The sequence below is a fragment of the Gopherus evgoodei genome, chromosome 1 (assembly GCF_007399415.2).
Source record: "Gopherus evgoodei ecotype Sinaloan lineage chromosome 1, rGopEvg1_v1.p, whole genome shotgun sequence".
Taxonomy (NCBI): domain Eukaryota; kingdom Metazoa; phylum Chordata; order Testudines; family Testudinidae; genus Gopherus; species Gopherus evgoodei.
In genome coordinates, this window is record NC_044322.1 from 214,082,414 (window position 1) to 214,095,138 (window position 12,725).

Here is a 12,725-nt window from a genome sequence, read left to right on the forward strand (position 1 = left end):
ATGCTGGCTACAAAATTCCATGTAAATGCTGTTCTCACTTTCAGGTGACATCGTAAATAAGAAGCGGGCAGCATTATCTCCTGTAAATGTAAACAAACTTGTTTGTCTTAGGCCTGGTCTACACTATGTGTTTAAACCTAATTTAGCAGTGTTAAACCGGATTAACACTGCACTCGTCCACACAACAAACCCCTTTATATTGATATAAAGGGCTCTTAAAACCGATTTCTGTACTCCTCCCCGACGAGAGGAGTAGCGCTGAAATCGGTATTGCCATGTCAGATTAGGATTAGTGAGGCCGCAATTCGACGGTATTGGCCTCCAGGTGGTATCCCACAGTGCACCATTGTGACTGCTCTGGAAAGTGATCTGAACTCAGAGGCACTGGCCAGGTAGACAGGAAAAGCCCTGCGAACTTTTGAATTTCATTTCCTGTTTGCTCAGTGTGGAGCTCGGATCAGCACGGGTGGCGATACAGTCCCAAATCCAAAAAGAGCTCCAGCATGGACCATAGGGGAGATACTGGATCTGATTGCTGTATGGGGAGACAAATCTGTTCTATCAGAGCTCCGTTGCAGAAGATGAAATGCCAAAGCATTTGAAAAAAATCTCCAGGCTATGATAGACAGAGGCCATGGCAGGGACTCAGTACAGTGCTGTGTGACAAGCGTAACGGAAAGCCAAAGAATCAAATGGGCACTCTTGGAGGGGGGGGGGACTGAGGACTCCAGCTATCCCACAGTCCCCTCAGTCTCCGAAAAGCATTCGCATTTTGGCTGATCTCCCAATGCTTGAAGGGTCAAAAACATTTTCCCGGGTGTTTCAGGGTGTATATCATCAATTTACCCCCTCTCCCCCCAAAAGAAAAAGGAAAAAAAATCATTTCTTGCCTTTTTTCAATGTCACCCTATGTCTACTGCATGCTGCTGGTAGACGGGGTGATGCAGCACTGAACACCAGCATCCCCTCCCCTCCCCGGTGGTAGATGGTGCAAAATGACTGATATCCATCCTCATCATCATCCCATGAGTGCTCCTGGCTGGCCTCGGTGATGTCGGCCGGGGGCATCTGGGCAAAAATGAGAATGACTCCCTGCTATTCCCGGCAGATGGTATAGAAGGATTGAAAACCATCCTCATCATAACAACTGGAGGCTAAGCGCCTCCCCCCACTTTCATGTCTAATGAAGATTTTGTACTGCCTGGACTATCATAGCAGCTGGAGGCTGCCTCCCCCTCATTTTATCTCACTAAAAAGTCAGTGTTTCTTATTCCTGCATTCTTTATTACTTCATCACACAAATGGGGGGATAACTGCCATGGTAGCCCAGGAGGGGTGTGGGAGGAAGGAAGCAATGGGTGGGGTTGTTGCAGGGGCACCCCCTAGAATAGCATGCAGCTCATCATTCCTGCGGGATATCTGGGGCTGTGACTGGAGTGGCTGTGCTCTCTGGTTCTCTAGTAGATTTGCCTCATATTCTAGGCAGGACTGACTCTATTTTTAGACAAAACATAAAGAAGGGAATGACCTGAGGAGTCATTCCCAGTTTTGTCCATGCGCCCCCAGCCGACCTCAGCGAGGCCAGCCAGGAGCACCCATGACAGCAGCAGATGGTACAAAAGGATTGATAACTGTCATTGCCAATTTCCAATTGCAGATGGTGATATAGGGCAGGTAACCGTCTCTGCTACCTTGCAAAGGTGAATGAATGCTGCTGTGTAGCACTGCAGTACTGAATCTGTCAGCAGCATCCAGTACACATACGGTGACAGTGAGAAAAGGCTAAACGGGCTCCATAGTTGCCATGCTATGGCGTCTGCCAGGGCAATCGAGGGAAAAAGGGCACGAAATGATTGTCTGCCGTTGCTTTCATGGAGGAAGGATTGAGTGATGACATTTACCCAGAATCACCCGAGACACTGTTTTTGCCCCATCATGCATTGGGATCTCAACCCAGAATTCCAATGGGCTGAGGAGACTGCGGGAACTATAGGATAGCTAACCACTGTGCAACACTCCGGAAATCGACACTAGCCTCGGTACATGGACACACACCGCTGAATTAATGTGCTTAGTGTGGCCACTTGCACTCGACTTTATACAATCTCTTTTTAAAAAACGGTGTCTGTAACATCGGAATAATCCCGTAGTGTAGACATACCCTTAGTGATTGGCTGAACAAGAAGTAGGACTTAGTGGACTTGTAGGCTCTAAAGCAGTGGCTCTCAAACTTTTTTACTGGTGACCCCTTTCACATAGCAAACCTCTGAGTGCAACCTCCCTATTACATTAAAAACACTTTTAAATGCATTTAACACCATTATAAATGCTGGAGGCAAAGCAGGGTTCGGGGTGGAGGTTGATAGCTAGCAACCCTCCATGTAACAACCTCACGACCCGCTGAGGAGTCCTGACCCCCAGTTTGAGAACTCCGATTCTAAAGTTTTACATTCTTTTGTTTTTTTGAGTGCAGTTATGTAACAAAAAAAAAATCTACATTTGTAAGTTGCACTTTCATGATAAAGATATTGTATTATGGTACTTGTATGAGGGGAATTGAAAAATACTCTTCATTTTTACAGTGCAAATATTTGTAATAAAAATAATATAAAGTGAGCAGTGTACACTTTGTATTCTGTGTTGTAATCAATGGATAATAAAATAAAAGTTATGAGGAACAGCTGAAAAGCTGACATAACCTACAGATTTAATTCCCTGATGAATTAATTGCACCATATTTAATATTCCCATTATGAAATTGCATAGAAATTGGTTCTGTTCCTGCTCTCTGGGAATCCACCAGAGGGAACTGTATCCCCTAATTAAGGAAGACTGATTTGATTTTTCAAGCCTTCTTTTGCCCCAACACAAAATGATGAGAAATAAATGGTGTGCAGGGTAAATTGAAACCACATTTGAAATGCAAACAGGATTCAAACTTTGACTGCACTGGATGCTAACAACTAAAGTTCTTTAATCATTTAAATGAAGAGTCAGCCAAGTGGAGAGTCAGCCAGAGAGTCAAGTTAAAATAAGAAATAATTTCCTTCTATTCTTTCATGTGGACAAATCAATGTGTTGGGACAATGTGTGCTGAAACTGTACACATTTTCCACCTATTTTATAGGATTGATTTTGGATTTCAGGCTGCTTAGTTTATTATTGTATTTCTTAGAACTGTAGGAGAAGTGAGGAGGACTAGTGAGGTCAAGACCAACAGGTGATGATAGAGCCTCATGAGAGCCCAGGATTGGAACTGCAGAGGGGATAACTCGGAGTAATGATTTTAACTGAACAAAAGAAAATGTAGGCTGAATAGCAAGAAAATGGTCAGATCTATTAAAATGCAGACTAGTCTTCAAAAATGAAGTTATGGAGTCATTTAAAAGTAGGCTGAAAGAAGTCCTACAGAATAAGTCATTGGAAATAGTCTTTCATTGGTCCACAGGAGAACCAGATGTGAGCTAATACTTGTTTTGCAACTCTATTTTAGGAGACTATATTTTTCCTGATATCTAAAGGTGATGAACAAAAGAAGAGAGAACTTCAAAGTTTATTCAGTGAAAGGAAAATTCAGTTCTGCACCTTCTAATATATGCTATGGCTAGTTGATTGGAGGCATAAAGCTGTGATCAGGGTTTTATTGTGAGTTTCTTCCATTGCCGAAATGTCATGGTGAAAAACAGATTAAGTAGGGCTTTTTTTACGAGAGAGAGGCTGAATGTGGACACCTTTGATGGCTGACAGATGATTTGGATGATGAGCCTTCTACTGTCTACTGCTAGTGGCTTAAAAGTAGTTAATGCTCTTAGTCCAAACCAGTCTCACAGAATTTACCACAAGAAAGAGACATTTTCCTCTAGTAATTAATATCTGTGTTTCAGAAACTACTCTCCGTGGTCCCTGATTTTGCCGGGAGAGCCTGGTAACTTTCTTAGTTTGTTAGAAGAAAAGGTAGAATCAAATTAAGATATGATAAACTCCTGCCAACTATTTCCACTTGCTGATGACACTGTAATAACTCTGTGCTTGGATGTGGAGTGCCAAAGCTCTGCCCAAATGAAGGCCACATTGGGAGTCTGCGAGGCAAGTCGGACAATCTGTGTATCTGTTCGTGGAATAGTTTTTAATGTGGTGGTGCAGCTCATGGGCACCACTTGTTACAACTTCCACTGTGCTATGCAGGTCAGAGTGGCTTTCTCCATTCACTGCTGGGGGCATGATGTATGATCTCAGCACACTCAGATGCTCTGTGAGCATCCCTCCTCTGTCTCACATCCCACAAATCCCACCATGCATATACACCCTCCCTCTCACTCAAGTTCAAGACATTGTATTTTACTAATCTGGCTTTTACTTTCACAGTTATTACGCTAACTGTAGTTTTAGACTGGCAATGCTGCATCTATCCATGGAGAGAAGGATAATCTCTGTCCTCTCTAGTTCAGTGGTTCCCATTGTGCAGTTAAGTCATTGTGCTTCCTCCTTCTCTGTACTGCCTGAGCATCTTTTGTGGGGCATTGAGAGCACAGAAGAGACAGTATCCCTGCACCACAATGACCGCTGGCTGCGTGGAGCAGCAACTGCAGGGAAAGTTCTATTAAGTTCCTGCAGCTCCTGCAGCCCTAGGGTGGATCATACTCAGTGCAGACAGAATCTTCAGAGAAATTATCTGCCAGGCCGATAATGAAGTTTGCTGAGCATATGCAAACAGGGCTTTTCAGAGGCCTATGACTTGGTCAAGTCTGGGTGGATTTTCACAAAGATAGCAAAAGGCACCTTCATGACCCCAGGAATAATCCCCTTCTTCAAGCATAGAGCTGCATGAGCTTATCAATGGAACAGTTGTAAGAATTTAGCATGGGGAGCTTCATTCCTGGAAACTGTTGAACTACTTTTGCTGCAACTTTCCAAAATATTCAGCCCAACACAGAGAGTGGGCATAGAAAAACTCATCCTGAATAATTAAAATCTGACAAAGTGATAGTCAACTGAAACTGGACCATATAATCAGAAGTGTTAGGCAGCATTACGTTTAAGACTTGCTTCCGTCTGAACCTATAATAAAAGGGTAGAAATTTGAGAGGACTTTCCTCCATGAACAACATATAAGGGGAAAGTGTTTTTCTGCAAAACCTGGGGCATATGCCCAAGAAACAAATCTGATAAGAAGAATCACTGCTGACTTAATAGTTTTGCCATTTGGTTTACATCACTCAGAATTATGTCAAGCCAGGCTCCCTACCAAATTCTTCCAAAGTCCCAATCCCAGTCTGCCACTACTGGATGCTAAAATGAGATGACAGCATGAGCCATAGTTATTTGCTCGCTATAAAATCAAACAGTATAACCAAGCTGGGCTAATAAACATTGTGATTGCTGTAGAAACTTGCACACATTTACACAGGAAGTTTTTGCTTGGACTCACAAAATTATATGCTTCTCTCACCAACAGAAGTTGGTCCAATATTACCTCACCCACCTTGTGTCTCTAAACTTCAGACTGCACTCGTATAAAAATAATCAAGGGCAAATAACCAGCTGACAAAAATCATGCAAAAAGGTAGACTTGAATGTCAACACTGCTTTGGCCTGCATGCTGAATTGTAGGAGTACATATTTCTTATTTCATTTTCCTCACTATCCTAGAAACAGGGCAAACACTACTTAAAAGAGAGAAAGTCATTATTATTTTAGCTTGAGCCAGTCACAAGTGAGCAGGAAAATGTTGGGAAGCAAATGTTAAATACTCCATCTCCTATAGGCCAGAATCTAAAACCAAGGGTGTCTTTATTTTCTACTTGAAAAACCCAAATATAGTAGTATTGGCCCTTTTTAATCTGTATGTAATGGTGATGGCTGAACACCTGAAAACCCTGATGTTTGGTGAGTTTGCTAGACAATGTACATCCTAAAGGTAGGTGTGTTTACTGAGCATGTGCAACTTGAGAACAATGGCAAAGGACCCTGATGATGACTTCAGCTGAAATGTATATTGGCCCAGTCTGGATTTATCACAGTGTTACACAGTGTACTAATGACTGGTAAGAATAAAAAGCATGGAATGAAGATTTCTGAGCATATTAGCAGACACCGGTAAAGACACTAGGCTGTTTTATGCCCTTTGTGTCTGGCAGAATCCCAAGCAAAGGCTTTTTTTAAAAATGACTGCATTGATATTTGTAAAGCAAAGCTGCCATCTAGTGGGGAGAAAACAAACAGCGGCGCTTCCCTACCTCTGCCGTGGATGCCTGAGTGCATGACAGATGGAGATAGTGCTTTTCTCTTATAAAATGATATGTAACCAGTAGGCCATCTAACTGGAAAAGAAAGACAACTAAAGAGCACAGAAGTGACCATTTCTGAGGTGTGCTTTTTTTGAGCCCTTGCAAATGTAGTGATGAGTGAATGCCAGTGGGTACATCACAGCATTCTCAGTGTATCACAGGCTTGAAGGTAGGAATTAAAGGTGCTTCATATGCTAATCTTAATTCTTCTGCAACTAGCAGAGCATTGGCCAATACTCAGACATGGATAGAATAAAAACGGAAATCTTTACTAGGCCTGGCAGAAAGAAAACGGTGCAAATGTCCCAGGCTTGCAATATTGCAGTTAGGAACACAGACCCTGCCAGATTGCGTCAAAGCAGTGCCCCAGTTACTGAGTGCCCAGTTTGAGACACCTCAGGACTCATTTTCAGAAAATACCGAGCATCAAAAACGCCAATGGAAGTCAATAGCAGCTGAAAATTAGAACTAATATGTCTCAAGCTGGCATATTTGTCAACATCTTCAGGCAGAATAACAGTAGATTTTTAATTTGCAAATTAAATTGGGCCTTATGTAGATGGGAACTTTGCACTGATTACTGCGATCAGTGTAGTTGTACCAAGGCAACCTTTGCATCAATTTAGATGGAATATACAAGCCAAAGATGTTAACATAAGCCAATCGCAGTCCAACACTATACAGTTTTTAACAAGGTTTGGGGTTTGGTATACAGAAACCTCATTCTGCTTAGTACTATGGGAAACAACAATGAAACATCCTTTTAACCTTTTGTTAAAGATAATGAGGAAAAAATCAGTTAAAAATTTGAAATGTAACGTATTAAGCCAGGTCCTCATTTTAATAGTGTTTCTTGTTCTTTTTCACTTTAGCTGGAGAGAGTTTTTAAAGGACAAACCCCCTTGTCTGACAGTCTGTTAAATGGCATTTAACTTGGTAATATTTTCCTTTTGGGGAAGACAGAAGAAATTAGATGGGTTGGGATGGAGCTGTTTCATTCCGGGTAGTATTTGGGATTCAGCTGGAGCTGGCAGAGGTGGTGATGTCACCTGGATTCATGTCTCTGCCTCAGTCTGGTCAGGACATCTCTCAGGATCAAGATGAAGGCCGGATCCTAGAAAATGTGCGGGTGTGGGTGGGGAGCCATCATGGTGAAACTCACTCCAGTAGCCAATTTTTGTGCCCAAGTCTCTCTTTGTTTAAGGACCCACAAAGGAAGTGGTGGGCAGAATAGTTTTTACACTTATTATTTTATCCATCAATTAGGCCTAAATTCTGACACACCAATTTTGGTCCATTGATTTTTTCAGTCTCCTACTTTTCTTGTTTACCAGGCATGATCTCAGCATAGCCCATGAATTATATCAGTAAACCTGTTTTTGTTTGCACTAATTCAGTCTTTCTGTCTCCCATTCATACCATTTCCCATCAACATTTGTTATTATAGATCACTGTGACATCCTAAAAACTTGCACTTACTTTTTTAGAGTTGAACTCACAATTAAGGTAAATTTGTAGGCCCAATTATCACAACAGACCCTACTGTAGACAGGCACCGGTAGAGTTTACAGTAGGGTTTCAAGCAAGTGTAAACTACACCTGAGCAAAGCGTGGTTATCTTATCTATGCTAAGGGGTTCACTGATACCTACAGCAGCAATTGGCCACCAATGACTGTAATCAGCACAAAATCAACAGTTGAGAAATGGCTGCTGATAGTGTAGTTCCTCAGCTCAGCAGGAGAGGAGCTGATGTGCGCTCCCCCGCGCATTAAAACCCAAACCAAGGCAGTGCAGCTAGAATCACCTCCATCACCATCAAATACTCAAATTCCTAATTCTACTCCTAGTCAATTAATTTCCCATCCAACACACATGCCCACACAGATGCCCCTTAATAAATTGTCGGCTACTCCCCACCCACCCACACCCCCTCAGGGAATTAATTACTTCCTTTGTCCACAAATCCCAACACCATCTATGGCCCCCACGTGCACATCTTCATATTCTGCTACTGCTGTGCACATTTCTGTTGTTCCCCTTAGCCCTTGGTTTCTGTGTCTGCCCCCACTGCTCTGCTGGGGCTGCTCTGCTCCATCATCTACCCTCAAAGAGCACTCAAGGAAGCTAAGACCATTGCAGAGAAGAAAAATGAATTCTTTAGATTGGTCTTCACTGCAGAGGAGGTGGTGGAGATACCCATATCAGAGCTCTGCTTTTTGGCTGATAAAGCTGAAGCACTGTCCCACACTGATGTGTCAGTAGAAGATGTTTTAGAACAAATTGACAAATTAAACAGTAATCAGTGACTAAACCTAGCTGGTATTCACCCAAGAGTCCTGAAGGAACTCAAATATGAAGCTGAAGTACTTCTAAATGTGGTATGTAACCTATCACTGAAACAATAGTCTGTCCCAGATGACTGGAAGTTACCTAGTGTAACGCCAATTTTCAAAAAGGGATCCTGAGTTAATCCTGGAAATTACAGGCTGGTAAACCTAACTTGAGTACTGGGCAAATTGATGGAAACTATCTTAAAGAACACAATTATCGGACACATACATAAACATGATTTGTTGTGGAAGGGCCAACATGGCTTTTGTAAAGGTAAGTCATGCCTTACCAATCTATTAGAATTCTTCAAGAGTGTTAACAAACACGTGGATAAGGATGATCTAGTCAATATAGTGTACAATACTTGGATTTTAGAAAGCTTTTAACAGGGTTACTCACCAAAAGCTATTAAGGAAATTAAGCAGTCCTGGGCTAAGAGGGAAGGTCCTCTCATGGCCCAGTAACTGGTTAAAAGATAGAAAACAAAGGGTAGTAACAGGGCCACCCAGACGATTCAAGGGGCCTGGGGCAAAGCAATTTCAGGAGCCCCTTCCATAAACGAAAGTTGCAATACTACAAAATACTGTATTCTAGTGGGGGCCTCTGCGAGGCCTGAGGCAAATTGCCCCACTTGCCCTCCCCGCCCCCCAGGAGGCCCTGGGTAGTAATAAACTGTCAGTTTTCACAGTAGAGAGAGGTAAACAGCAGTATCCCCCAAGGATCTGTACTGGGATCTATGCTGGTGAACATATTCATTAATGATCTGGAAAAAGGAGTGAACACTAACGTAGCAAAGTTTGCAGATGATACATAAGTGTTTGAGAAAGTTAAGTTCAAATCTGACTGCATAGAGTTACAGGGGATCTCATAACATTGAATGACTGAGCAACAAAATGGCAGATGAAATTCAACTTTGTTAAATGCAAAATAATGCACATTGGAAAAAATAATCCCAACTATACATATAAAATGATGGGGTCTAAACTAGCTGTTACGACTCAGGAAAATTCTCTGAAAACTTCAACTCAGTGCTCAGCAGTGGTCAAAAAGCTAACAGAATGTTAGGAACTATTAGGAAATGGATAGAAAATAAGACAGAAAATATCATAATGCCACTATATAAAGACATGGTGCACCAACATTTTAGTCCAGTTCTGGTTGTCGCATCTCAAAAAGGATATAGTGGAACTGGAAAAGGTTCAGAGAAGGGTAATAAAGATGATCAAGGCTATGGAATGGTTTTCATATAAGAAGAGATTAAAAAGATGAGGGCTGTTCAGTTTAGAAAAAGAGACAATTAAGGGGGGATGTGATAGAGGTTTATAAAATCATGAATGGTGTAGAGAAAGTGAATAGAAAAGTATTATTTCCCTTTCCCACAATACAAAAACCAAGGGTCACCAAATGAAATTAATAGACATCAGGTTTAATAAAAAAACAAGAAGTACTTTTCCATACAGCACACAATTAACTTGTGGAACTTGTTGCCAGGGGTTATTGTAAAGGCCAAAAGTATAACTGGGTTCAAAAAAGAACTAGATACGTTCATGGAGGATAGGTCCATCAACGGCTATTAGCCACAATGATCAAGGATGCAACCCCATGCTCCAGGCATCCCTGAGCCTCTGATTGCAAGAAGCCAGGAGGGGAACACAAGGTAGATCACACCAACTGCACTGTTCTGTACATTCCTCCTGTAGCCCTAGTAGTGGCCACTGTCAGAGACAGGATACTTAGCTAAATGGACAATTGGTCTGACTCAGTAGGGCCATTGTTATGAGAATCTCACCTTTCATTTAAAAAAATAAGTCTTCAGCTCTTACGCTTGCAAAGAAAAGCTTGAAAATGTGAAAATGTGAACCCGAAAGGCTCCCGAACTAGAAGACAGATACAAACAATCCAACATTTGTTATTTTTTTAAATCTCATCATTTTTAAGCCCAAATCATGACTTTTCAGAGCCTGACTCACACTTTTTGAACTCTTGGGCTTGGCAGTACTAGAGCGTGCAGGATTCTCTCACCTCTCCCTAGGCACGAGGGGTGGAGCAGGGCTGGTGGAGGGGGCAGCACTAGCAGCCAGAGAGGCAAAGCTGCAGAGCCAGCTGGGATGCAGGAGGACTGAGAGCTTGGAAACCATTCCCGACCCCTTAAGCAAGGGAGGGGGTACAAGGGAGCTCTGCTTGCTCCATGTGCTGAGGGTAGATGAAGAAGTTCTGTAGCACATGGAGGAGTATTTTTCCAGGAGGCAATGGGGAAGGACAGCCTATCAGAGGGGTTTTTCCCCAGAGACCTGAGGGCCTGAAAAGCTGTAGGTTACAGGGAAAGCAGGTAGAGATGGCAGCCCTTTGATGGAATCCTTAAAAACTAACACACACAAAAGCAGTAGCCGCTTTTGAGATTTGGGGGCTAAGTGCCCACCTGTGAGCCCCTGGTCCTTATCCACTGTTGGAAGGTGGGGGCATGACCAGTGAAGTTCACTGATAATGCGTTCTGGCAGTTCAAAGAAAACTTGAAGTGTGTGTTCTTATTGAGGTACAGAGAGTCTGTATTTAACACTTACATTATATTGATTTAAACAAGTGGTTCTCAAACTTTTGTACTGATGACCCCTTTGACATAGCAAGCCTCTGAGTGCAACCCCCCTTATAAATTAAAAACACTTTTAAAATATATTTAACACCATTATAAATGCTGGAGGCAAAGGGCAGTTTGGGGTGGAGGTTGACAGCTTGCGACCCCCTATGTAATAACCTCGCCACCCCTCTGGGGTCCCCACCCCCCGTTTGAGAACTCCTGATTTAAACACTACATAACTCTGGCACAACAGCAGCCTGTTTTTGGTAGTCCAAAGCCCGCACCTCACCAAATGGAGGAGACAGGGGAGTGGTACTAGCGAGAGAAAAACTAAGCTCTCCCCATGCCCCCGATTCATGGTGTCCTGTACTTGCATTCACCGTGGGGATTCTTTTTCGTGCCATTTGAGGAAAAGAGGGGAAAAGTGGTATCAGCAGGAACTGGTGATGTCCAGGGGTATTTGCACCAAAGATCTTTCAAAGTGTTCTTCTCTTTTCCTCCCATCTCTGGGTTAGGGTCTGAAATATGGCTGTGTTCAGGGCAACTAACTAGAGTTGGTCTTAGACAAATGCTACCAGGGAAGGGCTCCCAGCATGTGAATTTTTAAGGCCCCAAAGTATGGTGCCCTGGGAGGCCATACACCCCATACAGACCTTCGACTTGCTCTGCACATGCTTCCGTGTTATTAACTCTGCATTACCTTCTGGGATGCTGCAAAGTCCAGTGGTCTTTGCACTGTAATATCCAGTCCCATGTATGCTGCATTCTGCTGCAGTGGCTCTGTACCTTGCATTGATGACTGCACTGCCTTCTGTCACTGCCACCCAGGAGTTTCCAGGGCTGTTTGCCAAGCAATCAGTTTGTAATCAATATGATCTGTGTCTTTGCCAGGAACTTTCTTTCAGAACAAATTTAGACATACACAAAAGTACAAAGTTTGCTGGTGGGTTAAGCTTTAATCTCTCGTAGTTGTTTATTCACTCCAGAAAATAAATAGTGGTCATTCTGTAGGTCTGTAATCCACTTTGATGTCTGGAGTCTCACCTGGTTCTGCTTGCTTTTAAAGTCCAAAGTAAGTTGTTTTTTGCAAATGATTGAGAGAAGAGTGAGGGCTGTGTCTGGGTGACTATGGTTCCTGCTTCTCCTGCTGTGAAATAATTTGATTTCATATTTGTCCTTGGTGACTTTGGCTTTCTTTGCACTAGGAAACTTAAGATCTATAATTCTCCTCTGGTGTGGCTCCCCTTTTGTCTGCTGTCATGCAGATGTGTATTGCATGCACATGTCATGCACCTGTCACTGTGTCACCTTCTCAGAGAAGATAACACAGTGACAAAAACACCCAAGTCCTGTCTGCGCTACCACCTCCAATACTGCAACTATCACTGGAGTTGCTCTAGTGGAGAATTACAGGTCTCTATCTTTTAGTGGAGAATTAAACATGTCTGTCAGGGAGACAGGCCATATCTACTCTTGGAAGTTTGGTTGACTGATTTTGTCTACCTAGCCAATGCGTTTCTCTATGTCTGGA